Source organism: Phocoena sinus, chromosome 13, assembly GCF_008692025.1.
Source record: "Phocoena sinus isolate mPhoSin1 chromosome 13, mPhoSin1.pri, whole genome shotgun sequence".
Classification (NCBI taxonomy): domain Eukaryota; kingdom Metazoa; phylum Chordata; class Mammalia; order Artiodactyla; family Phocoenidae; genus Phocoena; species Phocoena sinus.
The window spans coordinates 36700081-36715467 of record NC_045775.1 but is presented as its reverse complement, the minus strand read 5'-3'; the positions used below and the strand labels follow the sequence as shown (position 1 = coordinate 36715467).

Genomic DNA, 15387 nt, shown 5'->3' with positions numbered 1-15387 from the left:
CGTTGACTCTTCTGGAAGAAGAAATGCACCAGTGGATATTACTAAAATGGCTGGAATGGGTAGGTAAACGTCTTGGACTGTTTTCAGTGTTTATGCTCTGTCTCCTTCTCCTTAAACATTTCTGCTTTGTCACTGATGCTTCAACCCAGATTAGAAATCCATAAGAAGACTACAGAATGCTCTATAAATATTTATTGGGCATCTACTATGTTTCAGGCCCTGTAGATCAGCAGGGAATGATACAGCATGGTCACTGGAGATTCAGTCTTGTTAGGGAAGGAGACTATTAGACAGACAATTACACATATAATGTCCCTAATTATAACTGTAATAAATGCTGTGTGGGAAAAATAGAGGGTGCTTCTGAGAACCGATCATAGGGGACTTAACCTGGTTGGAGGGGAGATTGGGAGGAGTCCATCAGGGAACACTTCTCTGTAGAAATGGCATGTAGGCTGAGACCCAGAGGATGAACAGCCAGGTAGAGGAGGAAGAGGGGCACAGGGCTGGAGGGAATGGTCCACAGAAGGGGAGCACCATGAAATAAAGCTTTGAAAGGAAGAGCGTGATGTTCCGGGAATGGAAACAGGGTCAGTGGAGCTGTAGAATAAATGAGAAAGGAATAGGTAGGACAAGATGAGACTGGAGGGGTGTTTAGGGGCCAGACCCCACAGCCTCAAAGGCCATATTAAGAATTTAAAATTGCACCTTAAAATAAATGATATGTTTTAAGCGGCAGAGTGGTATAATCAGATCCACATTTTAGAAGATCAGTCTGGCTACTCTAGAGAAAAAAGATTAAAAAGAGGAGGTGGGGGAAACTAGGCAGGAGACTACTACAATTACCTAGGTGGGTGCTGATGGTGGCTTGGGTGATGGTTAGTGGAGATGAAGAAAAGTGGAAAGATTTGGGCTATATTTAGAAGGTACACTGACAAGACTTATTAGTTAATTAGATGAAGGGGGTGGTAAGAGAGAGGGAAGTGTCAAGTGTGACTTAGGTTTATGGCATGAAGAAGTGGGTAGATGATGTACAGCACGTACGTATAGGATTTTCCTTCAATTTTACATGACCTCCTCCTCAGGCTGAATTCACGGTACAAAAACACAGCCAGCAGTCTGGGGTCTGACTCTGGGTCCACCACTAACAGTCTGTGTGATACTGGGAAGTAATTTAGCCTTTCTGAGCAGCCGTAGCCTCACCCACGAAATACTAGGCTTGGGTAAGATTACGCTAGGGGGCTTTCAAGCTATGAAAAGCTACAATAAAGAACCACACCTCATGCTCTAGAGTTAAGTAGAGTTCAGCTTGAATACTGGCTCTTACTGGCTATGTGACCTTGGGCAAGTACCTAAACTTTTTAAGCCTCATTCATTCATTGAACAAATAATTATTGGCAGCCAGGTGGGTTCTAGGAGTTGGGGATACAGCAGTGATTAATAGGGGCAATAAACAAAGTAATTTTAGATAGTGATAAATACTGTGAAGAAAATAAAACGTTAATGAAATAGAGAATAACTACTGGGGTGGGGCTGTTGCTACCTTAGGCAGCATCGTTGGGTAACGCCTCCGTTTTCTCATTTAAGTACAAGCAATAATGTTACAGAGTCCGAGCTCGCTCTGCTCGCCGCATGACAGGCCAAGAAATCAGAGACGAGGTGTTGAGGCAAGGAATACGACTTTATTCGGAATATTCGGAACGCCGGCAGAACGGCAGACTAGTGTCTCAAAATAACCATCTTATCGGGGTTTGGATGCCAGTTTCTTTTATAGCACAGAGATGGGGGAGGAGATGAGCACGTAAAGTAAAAAGGCCAATGCCTCAGAGCAACTAAGCCCGTGCGTCACAACTACCGAGCCTGTGCTCTACAGCCTGCGAGCCACAACTACTGAGCCTGAGCGCCACGACTGCTGAAGCCTGCATGCCTAGAGCCCGTGCGCCGCAACAAGAGAAGCCACCACAATGAGAAGCCCGCGCACCGCAACGAAGACCCAACGCAGCCAAAAATAAATAAGTAAATTAATTAATTAATTATTTAAAATAAAAAAAAATAAAGTAAAAAGGCCATAAGATTTGCAAATATCCCTTGGAATGTCCAGCCTCGGGGAGGGGATGTGTTTCTTCTTTCTTGCAGCAATCTCTGTGTGGACAGGGTCAGGATGTTTCCCTGAACAAAGGCACTTTGGTTTAACATTCAGGTAGAGGGGCAGGGTTCCCCGAGGCAGGCCGTTACGTATAGACAGTATCCTTTTAGTGAACAAAAGCAGTGGAAAGCAAAGGTTAAGGTAAAAGAAACAGGTCCAACATGTAGTCAGATTTGGCTCTTCCCTGTTGCAACAACAGTACCTACTCATACCACGGTTGTGAGGATTAAATGAGATAATGCATGTAAGACACTTAGTGCCTGGGAGATAGCAAATTTTTTTATAATGTTTGCTATTGCTGCTGCTGTTGCCTTTATTATTTTGACATGCTTCTATCCAGGGAATTTTATCAATCTTGATTATATTTTTATGACACCTTCAGGGAGATTATTATTTCTAATCGATAACCCACAAAATCAAACCAAAACTGAACGCTGGAAAAATCTGTCCTAGCTATGGGAACTTTGAAAAATCAATCCTAAGTAAGAATTCCATATATATGGACAATACTTGTTCTATATTTGTCCCTCTGCTCTGACCAATTAACAGACTTGCTCTGAACAGTAATTATTAAGCACAAGCCTCCCTGTGTTTGTGGAGAGAGATCATGGAGAACACGCGTACGTCTGGGTGAAAGGGAACGTCCATGTAGCTCAGTACAGTGAGAGGGTGGAAGCTTGCTCTGTGACATTCTAACGCTTGTTGAATGCTGACTGCTGCCCAGGCACTACAAGGTAGATGAGGAAATCAAGGCACTGAGAGGTTATGAAAACTTCCCCCAAATTAGGCAGCTACTTTGTCATAGAGTTGGAATTTGAATCCAGGTAATCTGACTCTAGAGCCATTATTCTTAACCTCTGTGCTATACTGCTGTCCACTAGATTGCAAAAACAAGGGTCCAAATGAATTGCTTTGTAATGTTATTTCTTCTGTTCCAGTGGAAGCCAACTGATATAGATAATGAGCATGTGGAAGTGAAGGGGCACAAAAAATTGCCCAGGTATTGCAACAATAAATTCTTCTAGGACTACAAGCTGGGTCGGCTTATGGGTGTGATTTGATTAGAAATGCATTAAATTTTAAAACTTAAATTTTAATTCAGATACCTATTAATTTGATGATTATGAGGTAAGGGAAAGCCGAAAGGAGTCCCAGCTCCAGTGTGAAGCAGAGGCAGGGAGGGAGAGTCTTCAGAGAGTATCCCCCAGACCAGAGCCTTCAGTCTGATGGTCAGTTTTAGAGCAGATGCTGCGAAATCAACTAAGTGACATGAGAAATGTAGACAGGATGAGGAAGATGCTGAAGCACCACTGCGAAAAAGGAACACGCTGCAGCCACAGCCACAGGTTCAGCGGTTCAGACAGTGAAGACGTGAACTTGGAAGACAGCTCTGAGGCTTATTAGCTTTGCGACCTTAGCAAGTCACTTAAGCTCTCCTTGCATCAACTCCTTATCTGGTAGTAATAATACTGTCTAAACTGTAAGTATAGATGGGAATGTAATAGGGAAGAACAAATCTGACTCCAAATTCGATCTGTTTCTTTTACTTTAACCTTTGTATTCTATTGCTTTTGCTACAAGTTAAGAATGTTGCCTATAGCCTGAAATATACAGGATAACACACCCTCAGGCTCTGACCTTTAAGGTATAACATTTTCCATTCTTATAGAGATAAAAAGTTGCAAAGCAGAGAATAACACTTGCTTGTTGGAGGTTTACAGAAACATGTGACCTGACTTAGTGGACAGCTGCAAGAACAAAGGATTGGGGCACCAAGAAGTTTACAATAACCAACCACACCCCCTCCCCTTTTAGTATAAAAGAAGCCTGAATTCTAATTTGGGGAAGATGGCTCTTTGGGACACTAGTGCACCATCTTCTTTATCTGCTGCCTTTCCAGATAAAGTTGGAGATAAACTTTCCAGATAAAGTCCACCAACTCGTCTCCGGATTTACTGGTCGCTCGAGCAGCAAGCTGTATAAGCTTGGACTCGGTAACACGAGGATTGAATGAACTATATATAAGAGTACCAAGTAAGTGCAATTAGTGTTTGTTGCTGTTATTAGCATCACTTATTGAACACTTACTACCTGGCAAACACTGAGCTGTGTACTTTATATAGATTATCTCATTTAATCCTTAAAACAACCCTATAAGGTATGTACTGTCGTTATGGCCAGCTAAGGGGCACAGCGAGGTACACCAAAGCACAGAAAGTTTAAATGGCATAGCCAGGGTTTGAGCTCACCTACTCACTCAGTCTCTAAATCTCAGTCTCTTAAGCACTACACTAATTGCCCCAACCCTGGTGGCTGGTTCTGGAATCAAAAGGGCTAGTTTCTAGTTCTCATGACTCATTCAACAACTAATTTTGGGACTTTGGACAAATCATATTTGGGCTCTAGTTTCAAGAATAAATTGGAAGGGTCAAATTGATTTCTGAGCACCCTTCCAGCTCTAAATTCAATGCCTATAGATCGTTATAATTGTGCATTTCCAAACTAAAGCTATAAAATCGTCAGTAGGCTTTAGCCCATGACATTTTAAAGAAATTAGGTTGGTTAAAATGTTTTATTTGTACTATAATTCAGGAAATATTTTAGAAAGGATTCAAAACCATCTTAGGGATCAAGTCTTCATAACATGTCCACTTTTATTGAATTAGAACTGCCTTTGTTAATTAAATCTCACAGCTTCAGGAAAGAACTACCCTACATCTATATATTCTATTTGTGATGGCTTTTTATTTACTTAATCCAGCATATTAATAACAGACAACTTCCTCGAGTCCAATTTTTCCTTTTCCAATACTGAGCACAGTTCTCAGATATATGTTGTATTTTTTTCCTCAAACATATTACTTCCTCAGAGTAACAAACTACCTTTTGGGCAGAAGAAATTCTCCCAAGATCTCAAAGCACAGGTAGAAGAATCTCCCAATGTGAGCTCTCTGGGTGAGTAAATGTTCCATCTCCATTGGTCAGAGGAGGATGTGAGAAAGTGAGAACAGTCATTTCTCTGAAAGGTAGACCCAGGAAATCAGACCAGAGAGCTCTGCGCAGGAGAGAAACATGGCCTGGGTTTCCCCAGGAATGCAGCACATCCTTCCCATAGGCAAAAAAAAAAAGGGAAGACTTTCATTGCCAGTTTTACTCCAAGTAACATCCTCCCCCAAGGCCCTCAGTGTCCTCAGCGTAGGCTCACCCTTTTAAAAACAGGACTGTCTTGTGTCTTGAAACATGTAAGAGCAGTAATGTGTCGAATGGAGTGGAGCAAAGAGGAAAGTATTAGAAATAATTGTTAGTGTTCCTTAGGTATCTAATCACTTCACCCATGTAGACACACACTTGTTACACGGCACACCAAAGGAGAGTAAGGACAGTGTGGTCCTCCTCGAGTTAAGTATGATTCCTGAATTTGATTTCTACAGCAACTTCCTGCCTTGGAGTCCAGTTTTATCTCACTTCTGGGTAAACACTGCTACTGAATTCCAGACAAATTGAAAACTTTGTGTTCCATGTGGAGTGCATGCTCTGTGCATTTATGAAAGCCCCCCCCGAGAGAAACTGGTATTTAGCAGGCACATGCTACAGATGTCAAAGCCACAACGTACATTTATTAAAACGGCCCTAGGGCTAGTTAGGCAACAGAACTTGTTTATTTAGCAGTGTCATTTGGAAGACACCAGCATTTCAAAACTGCCTTCATTCCAAACTCCTCCTCTTAGGAAGCAGGATGAGTAGGACCACCGCCCCTTTTTATAGCAGGAATTGCCTTTAGCACGTTCCAAAAGGTAACACACCATTTAGCAAATTGACTTGGTAAATAAGGCAACGTCTTGCTGAGGTTCAGTCTAAACCCACTTTAAATAAACCCCTCGGGCTTCCCTGGTGGCGCAATGGTTGGGAGTCCGCCTGCCGATGCAGGGGACGCGGGTTCGTGCCCCGGTCCGGGAAGATCCCACATGCCACGGAGCGGCTGGGCCCGTGAGCCATGGCCGCTGAGCCTGCGCGTCTGGAGCCTGTGCTCCGCAGCGGGAGAGGCCACAACAGTGAGAGGCCCGCGTACCGCAAAAACAAAATAAATTTAAAAAATCTTTTAAAAAATAAACCCCTCTCTGCCATTCTATCTGAAAGTAAATGTATAATATTCAGGTAGCTAAAAAGACGAAACCAAAGGAAACACTATGAGAGTTGGCTGGGAATCTCAGCTGTGCAAAACGGCCAAGGCCCTGTCCTCGTTGTCTCCCTGCCCATCATTATTCATTGATATGAGGGAAACGTGATGGTCCGCTCTCCAGAAATTTCTGCCGGTACACGAGCTTGGGTGGCTTACTGCAACTAATGTGGAAATGGAGTGCGAGGCACGTCCTGGCTGTCAACACAGGGGTCTTGCTCTGTCGGGGCCATCTACAAATGGCTCCAACCAACTTGTATGATTGTCTTTAACACCTTTTTGTATTTTTTAAAGAAATGAATTTGATTTCATTTTCCTTCCCCAGTTTTCAAATAGTCATTAAAAATTAAACAACACTGGGAAAAGCCTTTTGTGATTATAGCCTTCATTCTCCTGCAACAAACTGGATCTATAAATTTACGTACCATTGTAGATGTAAATTACAAAATTTATATTCAACCATATTAAAACATCTATTCCAAAAATGATTACCAGTTGTGAAAAGCAGACAGGCTTATCACTTGCTGTCAGTTGTTCATGTCTAGTTAAGCAATAATGTGCTAAAACTGCTCTTTTGTTTTGTGTAAGAATTTTGGCAATAGAAGAAATGAACACTTGGTTAATAAAAACTCAGGCTGCTTTTTGCTTTGATGGAGGAAGCAGCTGCCTGTTTTCATTTGCTGCAGAGCAGCAAAACCCATCAATATAATAAGCAGCTTAGATGCATCCATCCACAGCATCTGTAAGGATATAGGGCTATTCGCTCAAAACCAATCCCTGGTTTAATTTTAACAAAGATGTGTCTGACTTATTTGAAAAGGCATTCTAATAGGTTTGGAAACATGAACAATTTCTCTTTCTTTTAAACGCTTTTTATGGATTCGAAAGGGTAGTATACATAGCTGAATGATAGCAATGATAAAAACCAGTCCAAACTGTGAGGCCATCCTAAAACAAGGCAGTGAAGAGAGTAAATCTAGAGGCAGTTATTTGGTTCCCTTCAAAGTGGAAGTAGCTCATTTAAATGTGATTTTATTCAATTATTCATTCAAACAAATATTTACTGAATCCTTACTATATACTGAATTGGGCTAGACACTGAGGCCACATTTCCTACTCTCAACGAGGTCACTCTTCAGGGGAAAAGATGGACACAAAAATATAAGTAAAACAATGCAGTAATCACAGGGACTCACATATGCATTTTTCTATTACCTTATTCTTTTTCAAAAATCCAAATGGGCCTAGAACATGGTAGAAACTAACATAAAAATTAAAAATCACATACCGTCTCCTCTATTATATAGTTACTTTGTTAGACATACTTTAAAAAAAAGACAATCTGATAAAAAAAATCAAATCATGTTTAAACACATGTCAAACTGTTTACTAGTATAGCTAAGAATTATCACACTTTGGAGAGAAAGTTTTAGGATTTCAAGTTTTGTTTGGACAGCCTCTAATTTTACAATAACCATTAGACACTTTCACATGGTCATGAATACACCACATGGCAAACCTAATAGAAAACACAAACTTGAAAGCAACTTACAATGTGATACAGTATGCTTTGGCTAGTAAACATGCAAAGAGATTATTCTGTTTTATTTTATTTTACTGCTGGGTAGAATTCCAAAAAGTCAGATAATTCTAAATCCTCCTCTTTTTCTGATTCAGTACCAGATAAGTGAGCATCACAGCATGATCAACCAGGGACCCGTCTGATGGTAGACATGAATGTAGTTAGCCATCAGCTTCTCAGGATATCAAAATTAAATGAGCACTCATTTGTAGAATCATTGAGAAAATGCTCCCGTAAATGTAGAGCTAGGGGCTTTCTTATTGACATGCTCACTGTAAAACACACATACCTGGGTTTTAAAAATAAACTTTTTATTTTGGAATAAGTCTAGATTTACAGAAAAGTAAAAAGTTGCAAAGATAGTATAGAGAGTTGCTGGCTACCCTCCACCCAGATTCTCTCATTGTCACATCTTACATTTGTCAAAACTAAGAAACTGACATTGGTACATTAATATTAATTAAATTCATGAGTTTGTTTTTAAGGGAAGGTTACTATTCAAGATGAGGGTTGATGAAGGTATCTGTCAGAAAGTCACAAATGAAACCAAAAGGACAATACTGGCGCCTTTCCTCCCTTAATTCTCTTTCTTCTTAAGTTACTCTAAAGAAATTCATATCAGCCTTAAGAGCTAAAATAAGACATAAAATGCATGTACCTCAGGGTTTAAAATAAAATCTGACCCCATCAAGAGAACTGTATAGCCAAGTGAAGCCTTGGTTCCCCATTCTATTGTTGAATGGGCAGAATATTATTTTCTAGGTCATTATTCACATAGAAATTCTGACTGCCCATATTCAATTAATACTTTCATATCACAGTGTGATATGGACCTTACAACCAATGTGTGGCAGCGTGAGTTAAGAACCACAAAGAAGTCAGAGGTCATTATTTTTCACCCATTCAGCGTGTTTATAAAGCACTCACTGTACACCCTCTCCCTTCTGTGCCTGGTTTCTCCCCTCCTCTGCTCTGCTGCTTAATGGCTGTGCACAATGCTTCCAGAATCCTGATAAGCATCATGGGTTATGTACTGGTTAATAGTGGTCTCTTCAACAGCAAGTTGGAAAGACACCTTTGGAGAGATTCTTTTTAGTTATTACAATTGGTAGCTGCCATGGACTGAATCGTGTTCACCCCATATTCATATGTTGAAACCCTAACCTGCAGTGTGACTATATTTGGAGGTAGAGCCCATAAGGAGGTAATTACAAGGTGCTAAGGGTGGGTCCCTGATATGATAGGATTAGCACTCTTATAAGAAGAGACTCCAAAGAGTGTTCCTCCCCACACTGTGCTTGCACAAAGATGAAGTCATGTGAGCACATGGCAAAATGGTGGCCACCTACAAGCCACAAAGAGAAGCCCCAACAGAAACTATGTTGTCTTGGACTGCCAGCCTACAGAACTGTGAGAAGCCATCCAGTCTTTGGCATTTTGTCTCAGCAGCGCAAGCTGACTACAACAGTGGTCAACTCTTGGGGCCTGATGTTTGGGCGAATACTGCCTCTCAAGCCCCAAAACATTCTAAGCTGAAGGAACTCCCTCCCTAAAATGTAGACTGGGCCCAGAGAGCAGACAGACCACAGCCGTGGCCCCAGTGGAGCCCCTTACTTTGTCCATTACTTTCTTCCTTCCCTTCCCTTCAGTTTCTCTTTTATCCCTTTCATCTTATCTCCTCCTCTTTAATTTTCACTGCAGTTTTCGCCCCCCTTTTCCATTTAAAAGAATTCATAATAGAAAAGCAAACATTGATCATACTCTGATAAAGAAATTTTGCTGATACTACCTTCAAGCTTTCATAAAAAATACTTTGATTTTTTTTTTATGTTGTCTTTTTTTTTTTTTTTTTTGTGGTACGCGGGCCTCTCACTGTTGTGGCCTCTCCCGTTGTGGGGTACAGGCTCCGGATGCGCAGGCTCAGTGGCCATAGCCCACAGGCCCAGCTGCTCCGCGGCATGTGGGATCCTCCCGGACCGGGGCACGAACCCGTGTCCCCTGCATCGGCAGGCGGACTCTCAACCACTGTGCTACCAGGGAAGCCCTTTATGTTGTTTTTGAACATAACACCTTCAGGACAGGGAGCTCATTGCTTCTCTTACTTCTCTGTGGCATGTTTACATGATGTATGTGAAGGCATGCTGGATTTATGCAGAACGGTAGCAAAACATTCTAAACCTGGAACTCACAACAATGAAAAATGAATCCTTCTTCTTTTACAAGATCTATTTGCTGAGCTTCATATGATGTATCTACTTAGAACCTGATTCTACCTGGTAGTGCAATCACAGGTCAGTTCTAGTGTGGATAAGTTTCTGACTGGGCTCAATCCACTTTCACTGGCTTTCTTATCTACATCCACAAACCTGCAGAGCTGGCAGGACAATTATCACCAGAAGACAGGATAGATGCTCTGGGGAGTAAGGCTGTCCTGGGCCTGAAAGGTGCATGTTTACAAGTTTCCAGGCCAGCAACAAAGAATCCACATTCAATAGACCATCTTTCTCTATATCAATCCTTTTGCCTCACTCAGCAGAGCACATGTCATGGGTGCTCGTATCTGGGACTTATCTGTGGATATCTACAAACATGCAGGTCTCTAATCAGAGCAGCCTGGAATGAGTCCCAGAATGGGCCCTTTAAGTGACTTGAGATACAGAAAATGATTCTCTCTGTTGCTCTTTTTTTTTTTTTTTTTTTTGGTCCCTTCTCTTTGCTACGATAAAATTTGTAACCTTGGGCTTCCCTGGTGGCGCAGTGGTTGAGAGTCCGCCTGCCGATGCAGGGGACACGGGTTCGTGCCCCGGTCCGGGAAGATCCCACATGCCCCAGAGCGGCTGGGCCCGTGAGCCATGGCCGCTGAGCCTGTGCGTCCGGACCCTGTGCTCCGCAACAGGAGAGGCCACAACAGTGAGAGGCCTGCATATCGCCACGAAAAAAAAAAAAAAAAAAAAAATTTGTAACCTTAACCCATATAGCAAAGTGTTTTCTCTGAGAATCACAACTCCTTGAGAAGGGCCTTCAAAATACACTATTTAAACTGAACTATTGCTCTGGACTTGACACCACAGTTATCTTTCTGTTGAGAAAAATACAGAAATTCTAGAGCTGTTATATTGTTACCGGCCCTTTCACACCAGGACACATGAGTGTTCTTAAGTTGAGATCAAAGTGCACGGGCTGAGTTGTTGAGAGTGGAGAAGTCATCATGGTCTCTATGGACTCATGCTGGACTTCTCAGGACAGAAAACAGATTCCCTTCTCTCTCCAGCAGCAAACAGTTCACGTTACTGTGAACTCCATCATTCCTCTTCCTTGGCCCCAGCCTCAACAAATGACTGAAAAACATGGCTTCAAACCCAGAGTGTTGTACTTAGCCTGGAATATCTTTTTCATCGGTTTATGTTGCCCGATAGCACTGAAGAGATTTTGGCTGAGCAAACACTATAGTAAAAGGCGAAATTCGTACCATAATTGACATGAAAAACAATAACCTTATGGAAGAAGATGAAATAGTGTTTACATATGATGAGAATAACTACTTCCTACTCTTCATGGGTGCTTTAGTGAAATCTCAATTTACGAAGTAAGGCCTAAAGAACTAAGGGGCTTGCTTAGCTAGTCAGTGGCTGAGCTTGGGTTAGGACCGCAATGCCCTAATGCCTCACCTTGCTTCTCTTTTCAGAGCAAGAGACTTGAACAACAGTGTAGGAAAGACATCATGATTTGAATTTGCATCTTGTGGAAAGAATTTTACCTTCCAGGTGGAAATCAGTGCTTGAAGAAATGAATCATACACATTCCAATTTCAACGTATTCACAGGCTCTTAGCAATTAAATTTAAGTCCTTTTGGTTTCTATTTCTCGATAAACAGTTTTATGGAAACACTCACTGTCTCCAAACCATGGCTGGTGGAAGAGGCTATAGACACATACAGCTGTAGCTTATCTAATATCAGAACCTCTGAATTGAGACCAGGAAGCAATGTACAATATTTGGAAATAGTGACCCCGTTCCCCATAATTACAATGATTATGTGCCTTGCTTTATAAAATTGAGCTTCTGTTTGTTTTCAGGAAATTTATCATCTGATTGGTCGCTCTTCTTACTTATTCAAATACTTACATGTAATGTGTCTTGCGATTAAGAGTTCATAGCAGGGCTTCCCTGGTTGCGCAGTGGTTAAGAATCTGCCCGCCAATGCAGGGGACACGGGTCTGAGCCCTGGTCCGGGAAGATCCCACATGCCGCGGAGCAACTAAGCCCGTGCGCCACAACTACTGAGCCTGTGCTCTAGAGCTCACATTTCACAACTACCGAGGCCTGTGCGCCTAGAGCCCGTGCTCTGCAACAAGAGAAGCCACCGCAATGAGAAGCCCGCGCACCGCAACGAAGAGTAGCCCCCACTCGTCTCAACTAGAGAAAGCCCGCGCACAGCAGCAGAGACCCATCGCAGCCAAAAAAAAAAAAAAGAGTTCAAAGCAGATTCCAACAGTTCTTTCGATTACCAGCATTCCAATCATAATAAAAGAGTCATTTTATTTTATTTTATTTTGTTGTGTCTGGGGAGGGGAAATCATGAAATATATACAATTTCCACACACAACACGGCATTGAGAAATGTAATTTTCTGTGTATTCTCTACTAAGAATATTTTCAACGTTTCTGGATTGTCTCTGCACTCAGGAATGGGATTGAAATCTCCAGCTTGGTATTTATCTGAGGCTGTGATAGCTCAGTCATCGGCCGCCAAATGCCAAGATAGGGGGAATCTCATCATCCAGAGACCAGCTGCATGATGGGCATTTAATAGATATATCAAACCTTAGGATATATGCTAAGCTGAGGAGATGATTGGTTGGTTGATACACTGATTGATTAGCATAGGGAGAATGGGTTTCTTCTTGACAACCTAAGATTATGCTTCAGCTAAGCTCAAATTGCTTACACCTCTTCTATTGGGTTTAAAATTACAGTCCTGTCATCTAAAATCTCTCTTCAATGAAATTTTTACCATATATAAAAATTAAAGGGAAAAAGAAACTAGGAGCACTGGAGAAGAGTAAATGGAATAGATACATTTCATGCTACTGTTGTTGATTCCACTAGGAAAAGTTGATATGTAAATCCCCTTGAAAAATGTTACACACGTTTCATAAATGATTACTGAATATTACACAATAACTCAGGGGAAAAAGTTCAGTACGCTAAAGTCAGTGAATACTATATTTTCAAATATACAAAAGTCAGATTTCCTCTATAGAAATCTGAGAATTTAGTAAAACCCTCTATTAATCAGGTTTACCTTCTGGAGCACATAGATGCCATCCTTGGACTTTTAATATTTTTAACTGCTGGCATGCCTTTCAGGGGGCAGGGGGAGAAAGGGCAGATTTATGTAACTGCGGATTAGCTTTGTCTTTGAAGCAGCTTAACACAAGTACCAACTTCTTTAATTAGCACTAATGATCTTAAAGATAGTCACATGGACATCTTGAAATATTTGAATATTGCTCCTGTTTCCCACGCATGTGAAATCAGCTATGCTTTAAAGTGAAACAAAATTAGATGAATGAAGGATACACAGCCATTCTATCGAACTCTAAACTGACATTTAAGCGGTATTGAAAAAAAAGCAGCAAGACTTTGCACAAAAGGCCCACATTTAGAGCTCTACAAACGTCTGATACTCTTAGTTAACGATAAATTCATTAAACATAAGCTTGTTTTATGATGTCCTGTTTAAAGATTCACTCTCATTGTACTCCGAATTATTAGAGACTGGCTAAAGAAAGGGCCTTGCTCTCTCTCCTTCCTCCCCATCCCCTCCCCCTCCAAAAAAAAAAAAAGCTGGTAAGCTTTAATTCAGCACTTTGAAGAACACCCCCTCCTCTCCCTGAGCAAATAAGGATTTGGTTGCCGAATCACACTGGATAAGTGGTTCATTGAGAATGTTAAAATCTGCATTAATAAATAGGACTGGCCTTCTCGGATTTTCCCCCTTCCTATCAGCTATGAGCGGTAGGGGATCAGCTGCGACTAAAATCCCCAGCTGAACAACCCACATACAACTCAGTGAGCAGACTTAAAACAAGGCCATTTATTGGTGACTGTTATGCAAACAAAGCGTCCAAGTCTTAGAAACAGATGTCAACTGAAGCATATGCTTACTGTAAACTGGAATTTGATTCTCTTTATAAAAACAGACATAAATGGGCCTTCAGAAAGTAGACTGCCTCTTGTCTACCATTGCCTAACTTGATTCAGCCTCAAGCTTTCAAAGAGATGAATAGACTGATATGTGAGGGCAAAAGAATAAAACTTAGAAAAAAATTAAATTGGAATAAATGATAACATGTTGGAGCAGTTCCCAGAAGCAATTTTACAGATTTTTCTCTAAAAACACAAGACAGGAAGTTAAAAGCTTAGTGCAGGTCACCCATGGCATGTCGAGTTATCATTTCCTACCACTTAGGGTGGAAAAGGAACTGCACATTCAGGTGGCAAGTTTAGTAGCGCATACTTTTTACCCTCCTCTCTCTTTTTCTCTCCCTTACCTCTTCTCACATCTTGATGTCTTTTAAATGTCACTTATTTTACATGAGGCAGTTGGTGGAGACATGAGTCAACAGCAATCAGAACCATTATCCCCTGCAGCGAGTCCTGCTCTTAATGCATTGTGACACCTTTGCTGGCCAGCCACCGATTTACCTTTCTGCTGCTTAGGGAATTAAGTGGCATCATGTGAAAATGGTTGTGATATGAACAGCATGGGCATAACTGGTATTAAATTTACCTCTCAGCCTAAGTGAATTTTCCTCACATGTGACTAATCAAAATGAAAGCTCGTGGACCCAGGCTGAGCTGGCCAGCACTTCCCCACCCCTGGGACCGAGGCTATTTTGTTTTATCTCTTTGTACAAGCTGGCAGAAGTTTAAAGTGAAGGGGATAATCCAGTGCTGGTGTCTTTATGAAATAACATCCTTACGTGAAGAGGCTTTTAACTGTCTGTCGCTGTCCTCTCAAAAAAAGAGTGTGACAATCTCATTTTGCTGAGCACCCTCCCATGAAAAGAGAAAATAATAGCCGTGGCCGCCATGGCCAGTACTGACCTTACATGATCCATTATCCACTAAACACTTTAAAAGTCAGTTTTACATACACTGCAGGGGGAAATGAGGGAACTATCACAATCATTTTCACTTTAGTGAATTTGCCATCCATTTGAAGACAGTCACTTGATATCCCAACACATCCAGCCCGTCTCACAGTATAACACAAAAGAAAACACAGTTGATTAAAAGATGCCAAGCACAGACATCCTGGCACCCTACTATTTAAGACACTTCCTAGGAGCAATGGCAGCGGTGGAATGGCTTTGCATGAACTTCCCTCAAACTTACACATAAGAAAAAGAGCAATCAAAAACTAAGTCCTTCAAATTTTTCGAAGCGCTTGACATTCCTACAGAAATGTTTTA

At 41.4% G+C, this 15387-nt stretch overlaps 1 protein-coding gene across 1 annotated transcript in view; it reads right to left on the bottom strand.

Moving 5' to 3' along the window:
- Window positions 1–15387, bottom strand: part of CAMKMT (calmodulin-lysine N-methyltransferase) — a 419096-nt gene that overhangs the window by 61775 nt on the left and 341934 nt on the right.